Genomic DNA, 18,898 nt, shown 5'->3' with positions numbered 1-18,898 from the left:
GGGGCGCTGTGGGCAGCTCAGTAGCCGTCCCCCAGGGTCTTACGGCTTCAACAGTCATCAGGCCAAGGTCGGGGCTCTGTGCTCAGCACCTCAGTGAGTGGGAGGGGACTCGAGGTACATGGTCCCAGCGCCATCCTCATGCCAGCTATAAAGACGCAGCCTGGCAGCACCATAGCTGGGACAAGAAAGCAGCTTAAATGTCTGTGGATTGACACTTGGATCGAGACGACGTGGCCTGGCCACGCTGTGGGATACAGTTCAGCCATAAGGAGAGATGGAATGCAGCCCTTTACAGCAAAAAGGAGGGGGTTCCAGGGAATGGTGTGCAGGAAAGCAAGTCCGAATGACAAAGACAAATAGTGGACATTTACACGGTGGACAACTCGGCAAAGTGAAATAAAAAAGGGAGGGGAGGAAGGGATATGGGCATGTAAGGGATGGTGTTGGGGGAAAGAACTTAAAAAGTGAAAATCATTTTAGAGGGGCCTCTCTAGAACATACTCAGGTACTCAATAAAGGAACTTTTAAAAGAAAAAAAGACGGAACAGTCCCCTTGCTTCCTATCAACAGACCCTGAATGGCTTGAGTGTGCAGGCAGGTGTCACAGTGTGCAAGGCGTGCCCTTCTGAACACCGAGGCGTGAGAGTGTATCCCATTGTTGGGAAGTGAAAACATGCCCAGAATAAAGAGCAAAAGTACCGACTGCAGCGTCACCTATGGATGAGACATTCAGGAAGGGCCCCCGAGAGGGAGGACCCCATCACTGAAGGATGAGCTGGTGCCCATGAGGGCAGCCAGCCTGGAGACGCAGCCCCAGCAAAGGCACAGATGCAGGCACGGTCAGGACCGGGCGTCACCGGGGGGTCCAGGGGTCTGGCTGTGGTGGAGGCGCAGGGCAGACAGCACGGCTCCAGCAGCCGGGCAGAGAGAGGGCAGACTCAAATGCCAAGTTACGAAATTCCGGCCTCGCCAGCTGGGTGACGGAGAGCTCTCGGTGGGTTTGAGCAGGTGAGGAGACATGTACATAGCCACATTTTAGGAAGATTTATGTTGTTCCTCACCTCCTTCTGTCCACCGGAATGAGAAAGAACCAACGTCTGATGAGTTTGTAGCCTCCCAATGGAAGACGGTCAGGCTTTGACAATTGGACATCTACTGCTGTGGACGGATGTCCAGGAGGGCCGGGCAAATCATTCAGTAAGCTTAGGAAGTCTTGTTTTTGTTCAAAACATCGTGTGTGAGCGCGTGCACGTGTGTGTGCGTGCATGAGTGTGTGTGTGTGTGTGTGTGTGTGTGTAGCGGGGGTGGGGAGAAGGGAGAAAATGACTGCAGGGAACCAAGTCAGCCATCCACCCCACCCCCTTCAATGAGTTCCTGTGCTACCCACAGTCTCCACACTAGGGGGGCTGTGGGGGAGGCCAGAAGTCCCAGGACCAAGTGTTCAGCATGAAGGGACAGGAGCTGATATAAACTGCCCAGGCGCCTGGGCTCCAGGGGCCAGCTGAGTGGTCCTCTTGGAGGCCTCCAGGGCCTTGAGTCCAGGGATAAGCCTCCTGCCCATGCACACGGCATTGCCTCTTCACCTGACCAGGAGTTTCCAGGGCACAGTGCAGTTTCCTTCCCCATAAACTGTTGACTTCCAACCCTTGTCTCAGGCTTGCCTGTGGGGGGAAATCCACTCTTAGATGCCAGACTTGAACTGTCTCCACATCTGCCCCAGGCAGCTGGAAACTCCTGTGAAAAGCTATTCTAGTCGCTCTAGGATACATTGGTGCTCAGTGACGGGAAATACTGAAGCAGCATGAAAGAACATGCATCTGAGTGTAAGGGTCTGGGGATTGAACTGGGGCAAAGTTCGAGGCAGGGAGGTGGCCGGAGGCCGGTGCTGCCTCACCGACGGGAAGCACCTCGCAGGCTGGCGGTGGCTGCAGAAGACAAGCAGGAAGAGACCACTTCACTGCTCCAGAAATGAGACTGAGGATGACCCCTGCGTGAAACTTGTAGTTTGGAAAACAGAGTGGAGATAAAATTCTCTGGCTTCTGGTTTTCAGTTAGAACTCTTTGTGAAAGGAAATGGAAACATTCTCCATCCAAAAGAAAGAAAACCTGTCACGTCTGATGGAAGCTTTGAGTACAAAAGTTTAGGGTGAAAATTTCACAAGGTCAGAAACCAGAAGTGGCAGAAAGGATGATCAGTCATCACAAAAACTGACCCAACCTGATCCCAAATCCATAAATCTGCAAAATTAAAAAAAAAAAAAAACCCACAAAGGAATAAATCCCATCAAAGAGCAGGACATGAGGACACGGCTCTGGTGAAAGGCAGCTCCGGCCCTTGAAGACGGCTGCCCGGCCTGTGTCTACGCAGGCGTCTCTCTTGCTTAATCAACCCGCCTTCATCAAGCTGTGCCACGCAGCTCTTCGCCTGTTTGTTGTGTCTGTGCAGACATCTTCTCCTTAACAAGCTCTCTGTGTGCTGCTGCCTGGGAGACTCTGCAGAATTCATTCTCAGAGAGCTCCAAGAACTCCACACTCCAAACCGCAAAATATTGATCTGCGGGAGTTATTTTGCTCATAGGAAGTCTAACTGCGGGCAACCGTGGGGGAGGTGACCTTTCCTCTACTTCCCCCGTCTAGGATTTTTTTTTCTGGGGTGATTTCCCTACTCCTGCTTTCTTTTTCTGCCACTTTTTCTCAGTGGGGACACTTGTTTGCAGCTCGTTTGTTTGTTTGGGGATATTTTGTTTTTCTTTTTAGGATCCCAAGACAATATGGACCTGTCGCCTTGGTAATTGCTGTGAATTAGCTGAACATGGAGCAAGATCGCCCCTCGGCTGTGTTCATCACAGTGTCGTTTTAAGGCAAGAGCTGAGAATTAAACATAACTGAATGCCCAGCAGCGGGGCCAGGCATCGCAAACCATGAATCGGACAGAGAACTCCCTCCCCCTCCGCTCACATGAAAACAGAGGGAATACCTGCCTGTTCTTGCATCCCTGGAGAAACTGAAAGATGAGGGCTTACGGGAAAAGAAAAAGAAAAAAAAAGGAAAAAAAAAAAAAGAAAACAGAGAGTAAAGGGCCCTTTCTCAGAATTTGAGTGGAAGTTGTGGTGCTTCCTTTTGACACTGACTAGGAGGTGCTGAGCAAGAGACACGTCAAGCACCAGCCCTTTGCTTGGGCCCAGCTCCTCAAGAGGCACAAGTGGAAGGAACTAGGATATGAGGGCTGGCGGGAAGGAGCTAAATGCCACTTTGCAGAGGCCATGGCGAGCGGGATGTGTGGGGAGAAGGGAGCCTTGAAAACAAGTGAGGAAATGCCATTTTTTCCGCTCAGCTCTGACCACATGGCTTCTGCAAACCCTGGTTCTTCTCGTGAAGTGTGTGTGGTTTTGGCCAACAGGCATCTGCCGGTTCTTTGCGGACTTACACAGAGTAGATCACACCCATAGGAGGCCTGGTGACGGGGACCTGGTTTCAGAGACTCCGTCGGAACTGAGCGGTGGGATGGAGGTCAGAGCCCTCCCCCGCCTTCTCTCTGGAACCAGGGTACCACCAATCATGGGGGAGCACCCGCTGAAGCCCCCAGGAAGTCACCCTACCCAATGACTCATGGGAGAAACTCGACTGCTCGCACCTGGTGGGACAGGGTATGACAGGCCACTTCCATTGGGTCACGGTGGAACTTTCCAAAAGGTGGTTCTATTTTGTTGAGTTTTTTGTATGTGGGCAACTGAAACTCAGCCTAAACTAGCGTAAGGAAAGGGGGTGCCTTTTGACCCATGTGATGGGAAGGACGTGCTGGAGCTGGTCTACAGTGTAAATGGCTTCTGGGGCCGATGTCTTCATTCCCTGCCCCTGCCTCTCCCTCTCTGAGTGGTGTCCTCCTATAGACAGGCTCTCCTCGGTGGGAGACACACCCCAGGCACCTGCAGACTCACTCCAGTTACTCTGGACAAGCTTTGAAAAACCTGAGAGGAAGTTTATCCTTCTTTGGTATTGATACATGCAGATGCCAGGGAAGGAATACGACTGGCTCCTAGATCCAGCTTTTGGACCAATCGCTGTGGCCAGAGGACTGGCCAGACCAGAGTGATACGCCCACCTCGGTGACCAGGGCAGCGTGCCCTTCCCAGAATCAGCAGTCCCACCAGAATCACATATTTGAAGTTTGGGAGGAGCAGTTCTGCAGAGGAAGGCAGAATATTGTTATCACAAGAGGGAGACATTCATTTCCTTTGGGCTGTGGTAAAAAGTCATATATAACATACAGCTTTTGTTTCCCAATCGGACCCACCCTTAATCCAAATAACACTTTATGCAAATTAGACAAAGTAACCCCTTCCTCTAGATACGGTGTTACCATCTGCTCGAAAATCGTCACCTTGACTGTGACTACAAATGTGACTGGTGCTCAGAATTGTGCAGTGAACAACCCGTGCAACTGGACAAGGCAGCCCTGCTCCTCACTTGTTCTAATTCCTTTCGATCATTTCAATCTCGCGGTAAAGAAAGTCTTGCTCCAAAGAGCTTTGGCAATGGTCAGGCAGAGGCCAGAAGGGCAGAGCCACTTATAGGAATGACAGTGACTTCCCACCAGCTCTCTTCTAGCACCCACGGACATGGCGGGGTGTGCCATCAGGGGACAGTGGCCAGGCACAAAGAGAACTGGAGCCACAGCAGGGCATGCAGTGATGAGAGGGACCCCAAGGAGCACCTTTGGGGGGACCACTTGGGAAGCTATGAGGCCAAATATTTGCTTTTCCTCCCAGTGCTAGAAGGAAACTCTTGAAAGGAGAGGCAGGTGTGGGCAGACAGCTGGGTTACATTAGCAAGAAAACTGCCGGGGAAGGAAGGTCAGCAACACATCCTCTGCTCTCCGTGGGCGTAGAAGACACCTCTGGGGTGAGTCGTTTCTCATGGGGGCAGCCCAGGCTCAGCAGGGACTCCTCGGGCCCTTGTCTGGTCCCCAGGGAGGGGCTCAACAGCACTGAGCTGCATCCAGAGCTGGGTCACTGGGAGGAAAGGTGCAGTGAGCCCAGCCCCAGGGTCACCGCTCCACCCCCGCCTTCCGTGTCCCTCTCAAAACCACTGTCCAGGAGAGTGGAGGGAGCCGGGCAGGGTGCTGGGGGGACCAGGCTGCTGGATTACCAGGAATTACCTTGTCTGGTGAGCAAGCTGCGAGATGGGGCATTTCACAACAGCTCCACTAGGGGGCACCACATCCCCAAGTGACGGTCTGGAAGGGGCCCTAGACCAGCCGCGTTCCCTCCCCCAGCCCTCCCCAAGCTCCAGGGACAGATGTCCAGCCTGTGGGGCTGGGGGGGAGTGATGATGGAGAAATGACCCTGGAAACTGCTCTCTGTTCCAGCTAAACAGCTGGGTGTGTGTGCGTGTGTGTGTGTGTGTGTGTGTGTGAAAGTGTGCGTGTGAGTGTGTGTGTGAGAGTGTGTGTGTGTGATGTGTGGGTATACAGATAGGCCTGTTCTTGATAAAAACCTGGAGCCCACAGCAGCAGAGGGGGCTGTGTGTCTGTGTGGACGGGAGTGAGTGTATGTGGGTGCAGACAAGTGTGTGGATGGAAGGGCCATGCGTGGGAACGCCTGGGTGCAGACTCCGGCGTGGGTAGGTGTGCACACGCGTTCAGTGTAGTGTCCGTGGTGCTGGCGTTTGTGTTCCTCTGGACAGGAGAGGGCGCGTGGCTGGAGGTGTGTAATAGCACACCCCGTGCATGAGCCTGGTGGGAGTTGGCATGTGTTACGTGTGTAAATGGGTGTGACAGCGGTAGGAGCGTCTGTGGGAATGGAGGGTGGTTTGCAAGCCCACAGAGCGAGTGAGTGTAGTGTTGCATGCCCGCGTGTGCACCAGAGTGTGTGAGTGTGAGCCCATGGGACACAGGCGTGCGCCTGGGACGGAGCAGAAGGAGACCCCGTGTGCGGGAGCGTGGCGGTGGGTGTGCCCCGCGTGGGTGTGCGTGGGTGCGCGTCCTGCTCTGCGGCTCCGGGTCGCCCCGTCAGGGCAGCGCGGCCGAGGCTCCCACCTGAAGATCGGCTCAGTCCTCAGGTTTCACTCATGACCCTGTGACATCAGCGGCAGCAGCTGTCCCCGCCGGCCGGCCCCCCGGCCAAGTCCCCCAGAGTCCCAGCCCCGGTCCGAGGTGGGCACGACGCTGCGGGCTCGCCAGCCGCCCTCCGCTCCAGCCCACAGTGAGTACCTCGCCCCTCCGCACCCCAACCTGGCCGGGCACCCCGAGGCCAGGCTGTCCGAGGGCAGGGCGCCCTGGCCCTGGGCCCAGCCGTGCTGGGAGGGAGTCGCGCTCTGCTCTGGGCATGGCGTCCTCCTGCCCACTCCAGCCCTGCTCTGCCACGGCCCGCGGCGCTCCTTGTGCCTTGACCCCCGCCCCCAAACGTGCCTCTCTCTGCCCCGCCATCTGCAGTCTGCGCCCCCGCCCTGCCCTGTCTCTGTGCTCAGCAAGGTCCTCGCCGTGGGCACGAATGACCCAGTGGCTAATGCTTTGCTCTGGTCAAGCGGGATGACCCAAGGGGTCGGGCTGACTCTTCGGGGAGCAAAGGGGCCCAGCGTGTTTACAGTGGCTCCTAAGGCAGGGGTGTGGAGGGAGGCGAGGGGCTGGAGCCGGGTGGGGGTGGCGGTGGCTCCGCTCTGCTGGGACGGGGACTGGGAGATGCCAGCCGAGGACACATCCTGGGCTGCGCCGCCTGGGCTCTGCCCACCGCAGGGCTGGACTCCTTTCAGGCGCAGCCGGAAGGGCGGGGGATTTGGGCACAGGAATGAGGAGAGAAGAGCAACCAGAGCGCTGAGGGGACTCTGGGGGACAGAGGGGCCTGGGGGCACTCAGGGGAGACTTGACCGGGTGTGGGGGCGGGGCAGTGAGCCCCCTCCCCCTTCCCTGCGGGCAGAGCTGAGCACCCAGGCCACTGGGGGAGGGAGAGCGGAGTGGTCTGAGCAGAGATGGGGGGAGGTGTTCGGAGGCCTGTGGACCTGAAGGGCCGTGGGGGGGGATTGTTGAAGAGTTTGGGATGCCCGAGCATGGGTGGCTGCTTGGTGCTTTCCAAGAATGCCCTGGCAAGGGGAAGCACATGAGCCCCTTCCACGCCGCTGCCACCACCACCGGCAGGCGCAAGTCCACGCCCTCTGTCCTGCTGGGGCACAGCTCCAGGCAGGGGGCAGGTCATGATGGGGCTGGGGCGCCCTACACCCCATTGGAGACCTTTTAATTCAGGCCCTTCGAGGGGCTGCTTTGAGCAGAGCAGCTGTAGACCAGTTTGGGGCCTGTCTGGCTAGACTGGGGGGGTGGCAGAGGGATTGGGGAGCCAGGGGCAGGCCTTGCTGCTGCTCACCTGTGACCCAGGTTGCTAAACCCAGACCCGAGCTGAGCTCAGGAGCCCCCAGGGGTGACAGTGGCTGGACACAGTTGTGCAGGGCTGAGCTGGGCAGAGAGGGACGGTCATCCCCAGCTCCCTGCTGGTAGCTGGCACCTTGCCCTGGGGGGCACTGGTGTGGATGGTGGTGGTATTTGAGCCCCATCACCTGTGGGAAGATACAGGAGTCCAGACATCACTCAAGGGCCTTGTGGCCTTCCGTGTCAGGAGGGCCATTGAAGCAAAGGTGAGCCAGGTGGAGAGCTCCGCAAGTCCCCCAACGCAAAAAGCCCCCTGACCTTCCTCAGGGCCCCTCAGCAGCCCACCCCCATCTCCAGCCCGGGCACCTCTCAAGGGGTTGATTCAGATCAGCTGAAGTTGTGGAAGGTCCTTCCCAGGTGACCTGCCCCAGCCTGGCCTGCTTGTCATTTCTGCTTGGGAACCCACATAGACTGGGGCTCAGGACTTGGGGTGATCGTCCCAGCTTAATGCTTCCCTCTCCAGGGTTTCTGTGCCCCGGCCCCAGCGAAGGGGAAGGCCTGAGCGCCCTGCTGACGTCAGATGTTGGGGGTGATCTTACAAAGTCCCTGAAGTTGGTGCAACTCTGGCCACCAGAAGAGAGGTCAAGGGTAGATAATGACAGGAAGGGGTGGGGGCACAGGTGGGGGGTGGGGTTCAGAGAAAGCTCCCTGGGGCAGGAGAGAAGGGTTCTCCGGAATCCTGGGGGGAAAGAAGGGCTTGAAACTTGCCAAGAGGAGTGGACAGGCTCTCTTCGGCGCCCGGGGGAGACGCAGGGAATGAATGACTTGAGCCTGAGAGATCAGGGGGCAGGGAGGGAGGAGGAGGAAGGAGACATGGGGGGGTGGGAGAGGGGGGTCGTCAACAACCTCAGCAAGGTCCTACCAGCCTGTCCTTCCTTAGGCGAGAGCCCAGGCCCGGCGGGGCCCTTTTGCCCCCCACCCCACCCCCGGCACCCAGCTCTCCTGCAGGGGCCCCAGCTCTGCAGTGGCAGGGCCAGGCCAGGGCTCCCCGAGGCTCCATCAGAAGGTGCTGCCTGGCCGGGCTGGGGGAGCCCAGGTTCCCTCCGCGTCACGGCCCCTGCCCCAGGCCCTGCGTGTGCTCTGGCCCCCATTCTGCCTAGTCAGCAGCAGCTATTTTTATTCCCTGCAGTTTTCAGTCAACAGCCCTTGTGGGGGGGGGGGGGCAGGGCCGCAGGAGGAGTGAGGAGGAGCAGTGGGGGTCGCTCGGGGGGGGGGGGGCTCGAGGGGGCGGTCACTGTGCCCCTCAAGGGGCAGGCTGCCGCCCCTCCCCACAGCCTCCCGGCCCGCGGCCTGCAGCCAGAGCAATAAGATAAGGTGCAAAACCGGGGTGGTCACCGCCCTGCTCTGCTGTTGAAACCCGGAGTCCTCTCGTCCTCCTGTCCTCCCGCCCCCGCGACAGTTGGGTGCTGGGAGGTCAAGGTCCAGCGTGGACAGGAGGGGTGACCTAACACGGCAATTGACAGCCAAGGTCTCTGCCACGAGCCCGAGGGCCGAGCTGCCAGCCTGTTTCCTACATAGTAAACGCTAGTGAGTTACTTAGTGCCTCTGTGCCTCAGTTTCCTCATTTGGCAAATGGAGGGCTAGCGACAGGGTCGTGGTGAGGGTGAAGTGAGCTCATGACACACGAAGTGCCAGGGCAGGGCCTGGCACGTGGTCAGCTCTGCACACGTGAACCAGCAGGCGATCATTGTGCTTGTTCCAGCCTTCGACTCTGAAACGCGGGGCCTCGCTGCCGTGGGGGTGGAGGGGGGAAGGCGCTCTGCCTGGCTCCGGGCACCTGCAGAGCTGGGATGGGGCATCTTCCGCACATCGTCGTGAGACCTTCCGGCGACTCTCACCTTTCCCGAGGCTCCTGAGTGCTTGGTGGGCCTCACCGGGGAGAAGGGTCTTTTCCCAGAGCGGGTGGGGAGCCGGCGGCCCTGCAGCAACCTCCGGGGGAGCAAAGCCCTCCGGCGGGCCAGGCTGGCCAAGGGGGCAGGACGCAGTCCAGCCACTGTTCCTGGGGGTTTCGGCTCTTGGCCCGGCCCTGCGGGCAGGTAGAGGCCACACACCTGTGCTGGTGCCCATGGCCTGGTGGGCAGGCCCAGGGCCCGATTTGGAACAGTGCAGAGCCCGGGGCACCCGCGCATGGTTGGGGCTGATGGAGGGAAAGTGAGTTCTCTGGGCTCAGGATTAGTTCTGAACAGTCCTCTCGGCCTCTTGATGGACCCGAGGCAGGAAAAAGGCCCGTCCTCCAAGGTCTGGGAGGGCGAGAGTAGGGACAGAGAGGAGAGAGCAGAGGCGGGTGGCCCTGGGGTTGACCAGGGCCAGCTGGGGGAGGAGAGGCGGCCCCCATGGGCTGTGGGTAGATCTACCCGGGGGTGGGAAGGTGCGCCTAGGCAAGTGTGTGGGAGAGTGTGGGCACACACGAGTCTGAGGGGGCACCTGTGCAGCCGGGTCACCATACTTGGGGCTCCTTAGAAAGAGGTGAGCCAACAGAGGGCAGGACGCCCAGGCCTGGGTGGAATAAATGATGGGGGGGAACGCGTGCCTGCATGTGCACCGGCTGCAGAGGGAGATGGGGGGTTGGGGGCTACTTGGTCCATTGGTGCAAATAAAAGCCAGTCCACGGTGAAAGCGCTTCACTAAACTACTGACTTGCAATCCCCGCCACCCACAGCTCCCAGCCCCAGGCCCCAAGAGGCCTGAGCTGGGGGTGCTGCCAGGGCCTTGTAGGGGCTTGGTCCAGTCTGCCCTGTGATGTAGGTAGACACATGGGAGTCAGGCCAAGCAAGGGGATGGGACCTCAGCCCCTCAGCCCTGTGCTGGGGGAGGGGCAGCCACGCCAGCTGAAGGGCTAGAGAGGCCACCTCTGTGGTGGCAGCAGGTGTGTGTGGCCTAGAGAGCTGAGCTCAAATCCTGCTCTGTACCTTCAGCAGGGATGACGAAGGTGGAACATTGCCTGGAACGCACACTTGGGTCTTTGCTTCTGGAGAGAAAAGGCTTCCAGGGCCGATAGATGGTTTGGGGTGGGGGAAAGGGCGGGGGTCAGTGGGAAGGGGGCACAGTGCACAGACTCAAACAGCACATTTGTGGGGTTTTATTTCCTTGGCTACCAGAAGCTCTGTGAGCAGAGGCAAAGTCAGGTTTGGGCAGAGGAGGCAGGTTGGGAGAAACTAACCGACATTCTTAGAGGGTCTTTGGGGGTTGGCAGAGACTAGAGCTGGTTGTGGGGGGAAGGTCTGCGAATATATCCCAAATAAAAAACAATCTGGCATACGGTATGAGCTGAATGGTTGAAACCGATACCTAAGAGATAAAGGAAGCTCGTTTTGACTTAGTGAACTCCACTTGGAAAATGCAATCAATATTAGCCACCCACTTACCAAGAGCACCCCACATGTGACCCTGATTGTTCCTGAGTCTCAAGAGGCTTCCGCTCTAGGCTCCCAGCTCCAGGCCACCTTCCAAGACCTCTTGGAGCAGACTTCCTCTGCGGAGACTGTTACACCAGGTGGGGAGGGCCGCCGGGCTGACTTCCTCCAGGCCCTGCCCAGCCAAGGCCAAGGTCTTAACTGCTGGCAGAGAAATGACACAGCTACCCCCTTTTCCTCCAACCCCAGTCCCCAGCCTAAACCAGCTGAGAAAAAGTTGTGACTAGAGATTTATAACTAGGGAGACACAGGGGTCCCTTTTGTATTATTGGAGCTGGGCCATACGGGAGTGCAGGAATTGGGAGGCAGTTCACTAGGATGCCCAGTGTGGACTTTGGCCAGAATGGAAGAAGTTTGATCTGTCAGTCATCTAGTAAGTTCTGAGTCTGAGGCCCCACTGCATGTAAGGTTTGAGGACAGGTCTCTACTGGTTGCCTACAGGTCTGGGTAATTTTGCTCCCAATCCACAGGAAAACACAACAGCCAGACCCTGGTGAGTGACCATCAGCTTTGTGGAGATGAAGGGCATGCTTGGTTGGCAAGAGGGATTGGTGACTAGGGCCCTGAGCAAGGCCAGCAAGCTACCTACCATCTCTGCATCCTTGGGGATGTGTCCTGGAGTGAACAGGGATGCCTGTGATGGGCAGGTCACACCCTTTCTCTGTCTTCCAGGAGAGTTTCTCACTGTGGCTCTTACATAGCAGCCTGGTGGATCATGATTGTCTACTTGGGGGATTTCAGGTCAATGCAGTATGATTGGGTGAGTTTCTGGATGTTTGAAAGCCCATCATTGAAAGCTTAGGTGTCCGAGGAGAGAAGGTTCTCGAAGCATATGATGGTAGGTGATGTCTGTCCTGAGCCTTATTTAGTCAATAATTTGGAACAATCAGGATCATAGATGTTCAGTCATGAGGTATGGCCTTGAAATGATAGGGAAGGTCAAGATCCAACAGCCTTCATCAAAGACAGGAGAGGAAAAGTTACAATGTCAAGGAACTTAAGTAGAGGAGAATGTAAACTCCAACTCCTGAATTTATACTGACTTTGCATCATGAAACTTTGCTATAATCATAAGTTCCAGGAGTTTTTTTGGTTAAATCATTTGGATTTTGTACATAAATAGTCATGTCATCTGCAAACAAAGACAGTTATTTTTTCCTTCCTAATCAGTATATCTTTTCTTTCCTTTTATTGTTATGTCTTGGCTCAGCCTTTCCTCATAGCACAGTTAGGTGTGTTCATGTCTGCCTTTTCCCCAAGTATCAACTCTTGGAAAGCAGGATGCCCAACTGGTCTTGGTGTCCTACTGAGGACTAGCTTGGCTCTGGCTTACAAACTGGATGGGTGGATGGGTGGGTGGGTGGATGGATGGATGGATAGGTGGGTGGGTGGGTGGGTAGATGGATGGATGGGTGGATGGATGGATGGGTGGATGGATAGGTGGGTGGGTGGATGGATGGATGGATGGATGGGTGGGTGGATGGATGGCTGGATGGATGGATGGGTGGATGGATGGGTGGATGGATGGATGGGTGGGTGGATGGATGAGTGGGTGGGTGGGCAGATGGATGGATGGATGGATGGGTGGGTGAATGGATGGATAGAAGGAACATCCTTTTCTTGTCATATTGCATCAGCTAGGATTTCCACTCTTGAAAAAGAGTGGTGATTGGGGACATCCTCGCCTTGTTACTGATCTAGTGGGAAATCTTTCTATCTTCTTACCATTAATATGCTAACTATAGGGTTTTTGTAAGTGTTCCTTATCAAGTGGAAAAAGTTCCCCTCTATTCCCTGGTTTGTGGAGATTTTATTGCAAAGAGGTGCTGGATTTTCTCAAAAGTTTTTCCTGCAGCCTTTGATATGATCACGTGATCTTTCTTCTTTAACCTCTTGATGTGATGGCTTCCATTAATTTGATTTTCTAATGTTAAACCTGCCTTGCATACCTGGAATAAATCCCACTTGGTCATTGTATATAATTCTCCTTTAAAGCCACTCTTGGATTTAACTTGCTAATATTTTGTTGAGGCCCACCTGAATCTAAAAGAGAAAAAAACAGCTGCACACTTTAATGATGGAGAGGATTTAACATAGCCACAGATCCCCAAGGAAAAGACCCACCTTGTGAGTGGACGGCTGAAGGAGCCATCTTGGGATGAGTGAATACAAAGGGTGGCCAGCCCAGAGAGAGAAAGCCTCCTCTGTGGTCAGACTATATCTAGAATTGGGTGTTCCGATCTGGCAGCCCCACAGAGACAGTGTGGGGCTGGGCCTGCTCCAGAGCAGAGCTGCTGGGCCCTCCGGCATCTCGCCTTTGGCTCCCTGCCTGTTGACAGCTGGGCCCAGCCTGGCTCCCCAACTCCCAGTCTCCCTCCCTCACCCTGTCCCTGTTTGCTCACCACCTCCAGGCTCCCAAGACGACCCGACTTTACCTGCTACTTCACCCAAACTTCCGTTTCAACAGAGGTTCTGATAGGACTTCTCACTTACTAAAGGCTCTGGCCCTGGCGCCCCGGGGAGCTGGGTTAAGTCTTGGCACAGTGTCTCGTTTATCACTCTCTAAAATTATCTTATTTGTGTCCCTATTTATTACCTGCCTCCTCCCTCTGGAACGCAAGCTCGATGAGGACAGGGACTCTGCCACTGCCATCTGCCTAGCTGCCAGCAGAGAGCCTGGCAAGGGGGAAAATGCTCAGGAAATGTTTGTTGAATGAATAAAAGTCAGCAGGGGGAGGGAGTTCCTGTTTCTCTTTGGGCCTCTGTTTCCCCATGCATTAAATAAGGGAAGTGGACTTGTTAACCTACCTAGTCCTTGTAACCCCAACATTTCTCCCCACACTCAATGGGAAGAAATTGCCTGGGTGCCCTGAACCTCAGCTGCCACATCTCAGGAACAGGCTGGGGTGGAGCTCTGGGGTGGAAGAAGGGGTGGAGCTTTCACCCTGGCCCCTTCACTCCAGGCTGTGTCTGATGGGGTTGCATGGAGATCGGCCAGCACGACACCCCCAGTCTGGGCGATTGTCAGGGCTTGTCCTTGCACACACTCCTGAGATCGCTGCTTTCCTCCACTGACGCCCCGAAGACAGTGCAGCTAGGCCCGTCTGGCCACGAACAATGAACGGGAAAGAGAAGGCTCATGCATGCTGAGCAGGCGTGGCCCCACCGACCCCACCACCCACCTGCAGGATGAAGTACAGACTCCCAGACCTGGCATTCAAGGTCCTGGCCCAGCACCCCCCGGGTCCCCTCTTCTGAGCCCCACAAAGACTGGCCAATGTAGTTCCCAGGTCCCGCCTCTGTCTTTGCTCCAGCTGTTCTGTTCCCTGCAGTGTCCCTCCCCTCCACTTGCCCGTGTCTGCCACTTAGTGCCCCTTTGAGACCCAGCTGAAAAGCCACATCTTTCCTTCCCTTGCCTAGAAGTAACTCTTATCTGCCTGCACCCCTGCAGCACAATCAGCTCCTTCTTTAGGGTGGGCATCATTTTCTCCTCACAGCACAGTTAGGTGTGTCCATGTCTACCCTCGCCCCAACTATCAACTCCTGGAAGTCAGGATGCCCAGCTGGTCTCGGTGTCCTACTGAGGACTAGTTTGACTCTGGCTTACCACCTGGATGGATGGGTGGGTGGGTAGATGGATGGATGGATGAATGGACAGACGGATGGATGGATAGATGGATGGGTGGATGGATGGATGGATGGACGGACGGACGGATGGACGGATGGATGGATGGAACAGAGAATCTATTTCATCCCTGGAAAGGTCTGTATCCAAGGCCTCATCCACTCATTCTTTCAGCAAACACACTGAGTGCCTACTGTGTGCCCAGCACTAGGACTAGCCATGGTCGCCTGGACAGGCACAGCTCCTGCCCTCCTGGCATTGCCATCTAGTGGTGGAGACAGGCAAGGAAATTAGACAAATAAACAAGTAATTACAAATTATGATAAATGATGTCAAGGAAAATCCAGGGCATTGTGGTAGAGAGTGAAGGAGGAGACAGCCTCTTGGAGGCAGGATGTTAAGCCTAGACCAGGGGATGAGAAGAAAAATCCAGGGAAAAGGGAGGGGGGCACAGAGCCAGGTAAAACACAAAAGCAGGCACAAGGCCAATGGTCAGGAAGCTGACAGGAGGCCAGTGGGACCAGGACAGAGTGAGCAAGGGAGGAGAGATCAGGACACAGAGGCAGAGAGGTGGGAGCCAAAAGAAGTTTGTTTATAGTCCAAGTGCAATCGGAAATTACTAGAGAAATTTAAGCAGGAAAAATAACATGATTAGGGTCTTGTTTTTGAAAGATCACTGGGTTTTTTGAACTGGTTTGGAGGGAACAAGCCAAAAGCAGGAAACAAACTATTTAGTACAGGAGATTATTGTGGTGCATTCTGGGCATGGGGGAAGTGAGGCTATGTATATTTGGAAACTCATACTAAGAGAACTTTAAATGGAAAGATGTAGAAATTTAGGAAAAAGGAGAAATCAAGGGGACACTCAGCTTTTCACTGGAGCAACCAGATGGATGGTGGAGCCATTTCCTGGGCTGATGAAGACCATGCGTAAAACACAAATGCTTCATTCCAGTCACTGCAGGTCGGGAGGCCTGTTAGCTGTCCACGCGGACTGGTCCCTTGTCAGCTGGAAACGCGGGCCAGGTGCTCCAAGGCAAGGTTTATCAGATTCCTGTGACACTGTTTACTGTCATGGGGTGATGCCACCATCCAGCTCCAGACTAGACCTGAGAAATCTGGAGATCGAGGAGAGAAAGCGAGCCCCGCAGAGGAAATTGAGAAGGAGCCATCAGAGAAGTAGGAGGGAGACCATGGGTGCGCGTTCACAGAGGCAGACAGTGCAGAGGGCTTCCAGAAGGGGGCTGTGGCCAAGTGGGTGAATGCTGAGGCTGAGGGAGGTGAAGACAGAGGAGTGTTGGCACCAGAGAGGGTGCTAGTGACTTGACAAAAGCCCTTTGGGTTGAATGGGGGGATGGAAGCCAGGCTGGAGCGTGTTGGAGAGAAAATGAAAGGTAAGGAAGTAAAGACAGCTGGCGTAGGCACTTTCCAAGAAGCTTGTCCATGCAGAGAAACAGGAAAACAGGGCAATGGATGAAGGCAGGGGTGAGGCTGGAGGGTCATTTTTGTTACCACTGCTGTTATTGTTAAGACAGAAGAGCCTGGGCCTCCCCTGGTGGCGCAGCGGTTGAGCGCTGGGCTGCGAAGCTGTCCACAGCCTCTGCAGCAGCCTCTGCAGCGCCAGTTCAATCCCCAGCCGCCAGCAAGGGTCCCACATGGCTTGACAGACTTCTCCTGCCACCTGCTGCTCCCCTCAGCAGTGTACTTCGTCAGTCTGCCTGTTCTGTTCCCTGCTCTGGCTCTGGTGGAGTCTCTCACCCTCCCACACTTCTGACTGTACCCAGTGCTTGTATAAATAAATAAATAAATCTTTAAAAAAATAAAGAAAGATAGAAGAGCCTGTTCATAGACATTGAGATGGAAGGAAAGAAGACAAAGAGGGAGAGGCCCTACGGACGGGAAGAGCCCCAGTGGCAGGGCTGGCCTTTGGTTATTCTTCTGCTCTTTGATTATCTAGAAGGATGGAGGAAGCAGGGGGGTGGGCAGTGGATTGAGTTCTGTAAAATTTTTTTTAAGATTTATTTTATTTATTTATGCATACAAAAACTGGGGTGCAGGCCAGAGGTGCAGGGGCAGGAGGTGAGAGGATCCACCAGAGACAGAGTGGGGAGCAGAACAAGAGAGCTACTGAAATACACTGCTGAGGGGAGCAGCGGGCAAGACAGGAGAGGTTTTATGCACCATGTGGGTAGCTCCCTGGCTGGGGATTGAACTCATGTCGCAGTGGCTGGTGATAGCTTGATAGCGCTGAGACTTTACCCCTGCACCACCAGGGAGGCCCGAGTTCTGTAGGAGTGTGGAGAGGCTGGGGAAAGGAGAGAAAATAGATAACGGTTGTTCTCCAGCAACGGGGAAGTAGAGTGACCCGAGAAAATGGTGTTCCCAGGGCTAGCCTGGAGGGCATAACCACAGATTCAGGGTGATCCCAGCCAGGTTCTGGGGTCACTCCAGCAACATCCAGCAGCTCAGGACCTGACTCAGGAGCTGCAGAGCTGGGCAGCCTGGGGTTCCTGGGGTCAATTTGATGGATAAAGAAGATAGGAGTTGATGGTATTTTTGAGGACTGGATTATGGTGATGGATCTTGTTATGAAGGCTGGACGAGACAGGAACCGACGTCAGAGGGGTCTGATGGAAAGGGAGGAGGCGCAGGGTCAAAGGGCAATGGGCACAGAGAAACCCAAGATTCCATGCAGACACTTGAATGGGAGCTGAGAGGTAGGAGGTGGGTAGTAGAGCCCCGATGTGGAGATATCAAAGTAGACACAGTTTCTGGTTATGATTTAGATTTAGGGTGCACTTCAAGGAGAAAGGGGCTAAGGAGGAATGTTCCTCTAATTCATTCACTCACTTATTCATTCATCCTTCCATTCAATAAGCTTTGATTCAGCATTAGGCACGTTGGTGGCACAAAGAAACGACCACTCAGAGTGTCCAAGGAGGACTTCCTGGAGGTGGTGCTTCTTGTGTGGCTTGCATCTGGAAGGATGAATTGAAGCCCTCCAGGGAGACAAAAAGCGGGGTGCTCTGGGTGGTGAATAGACCATAAGCAGGGGCCTCCCCGGTGGCACAGCGGTTGAGCGCTGGGTTGCGAAGCTGCCCATAGCCTCTGCAACACCGGTTCGATCCCCGGCTGCTCCCCGGCCACCGGAGGAGGGTCCCCCATGGCGTGCAGACCTCTCCTGCCGCCCGCTGCTCCCCTCAGCAGTGTACCTTGGTCCTTCTGCCTGCTCTGCTCCCTGCTCTGGCTCTGGTGAATTCTCTCACCCTCCCGCGCTTCTGACTGTACCCAGTGCTTGTATGAATAAATAAATAAATCTTTAAAAAAAAAAATAGACCATAAGCAAAGGCTTATGGGTATCCTTGAATTTTGGAGGTCAAGATGGGAAAAGCTTGGCCCATTTGGGAAGATGGAGGTGGCACATTAGGAGTGGCCAATCGAGGGCCTCGGAGGCCACGCGGAGTGTGAACATGCTATTAAGCAGTGGGAGCCACTGAAGGATTAAGTGATCAGATTTGTGATTTTGGAAATGTGGATGGTGGATTGGAGGGAAGCCCGCGTGAGGTAGGGAGGCAGGTTTGAATGCAGCTGGTAGGGGACAACGAAGTCTGGAGGATTTTGGCCTGGGTGGAGACTGGAGGGGGCATCGGCAGGGCTTGGGAACTGAGCCCTGGGGTGTACCACCAGGATGCTTTCAGCCACCAAGCAAAACAGTGCCTCAACCGGCCAAGCTCAGGACTCCCCCAGGTATGAAGACACCCAGACATGAAGTGGCTCCAGGGCTGGTAAAGAGGATAGAAGAGGAATTTAGGATGGGGGACAAATTTTGAAGGGAAAGATGAGTCCTGTGGCCTACTGGGGAACAGCAGGCACTGCCAGGCTGGGGTCTGGAGCTCTGGGGGGGCAGGGGCGAGCTGGGAGACAGAGGCAGGGGCCATGCAGCTACCTTTAACCGACAGTGGTGACCCCAGCACCCTGGCCTGGGAGCCGTCTGCGGGGAGACAGATTCCAGCACCAGTGCATGAGCGTAGCCCCGACTTGATGAATTGCCTTGGCTGGAGGGCTCCGAAGGCCGCGGCAGCCTGGAAGGGGCCTGAGCTGGTGGTCTGGGGCTGCTGGAGAAGTGGCTCAGAGGTGGCCCAGCTGTCGAGACCACTGAAAGGAGGTGGGGGGCCGCTGCTCCGTGGCAGAGGAAAAGAACATGGGGAGAGATGGGTCCCGGAGAAAGGAAACGGGACTGCAAAGCAGCCCCGGAGAAGCGGCGTCTTCCAGGAGCAGGAGGGAGCTCACGTGGCAGAGGAGGAAGGAGTGGCCAGAGGGCAGGCCACGTTCTTCTTTGGAGAAGAAAGCAGCAGTGGGGTGGCGTGCTTTCTTGGGGGGAAAGCCCCCTGAGGAGAAACCTCAGAGTCTGTCTACCCGGGGCCTCTGGGGACCCAATGAGCC

Source organism: Talpa occidentalis, unplaced genomic scaffold (assembly GCF_014898055.3).
Source record: "Talpa occidentalis isolate TD23 unplaced genomic scaffold, MPIMG_talOcc4v2.1 talOcc4.7, whole genome shotgun sequence".
Lineage (NCBI taxonomy): Eukaryota > Metazoa > Chordata > Mammalia > Eulipotyphla > Talpidae > Talpa > Talpa occidentalis.
Note: the sequence above shows the minus strand (reverse complement) of the source record.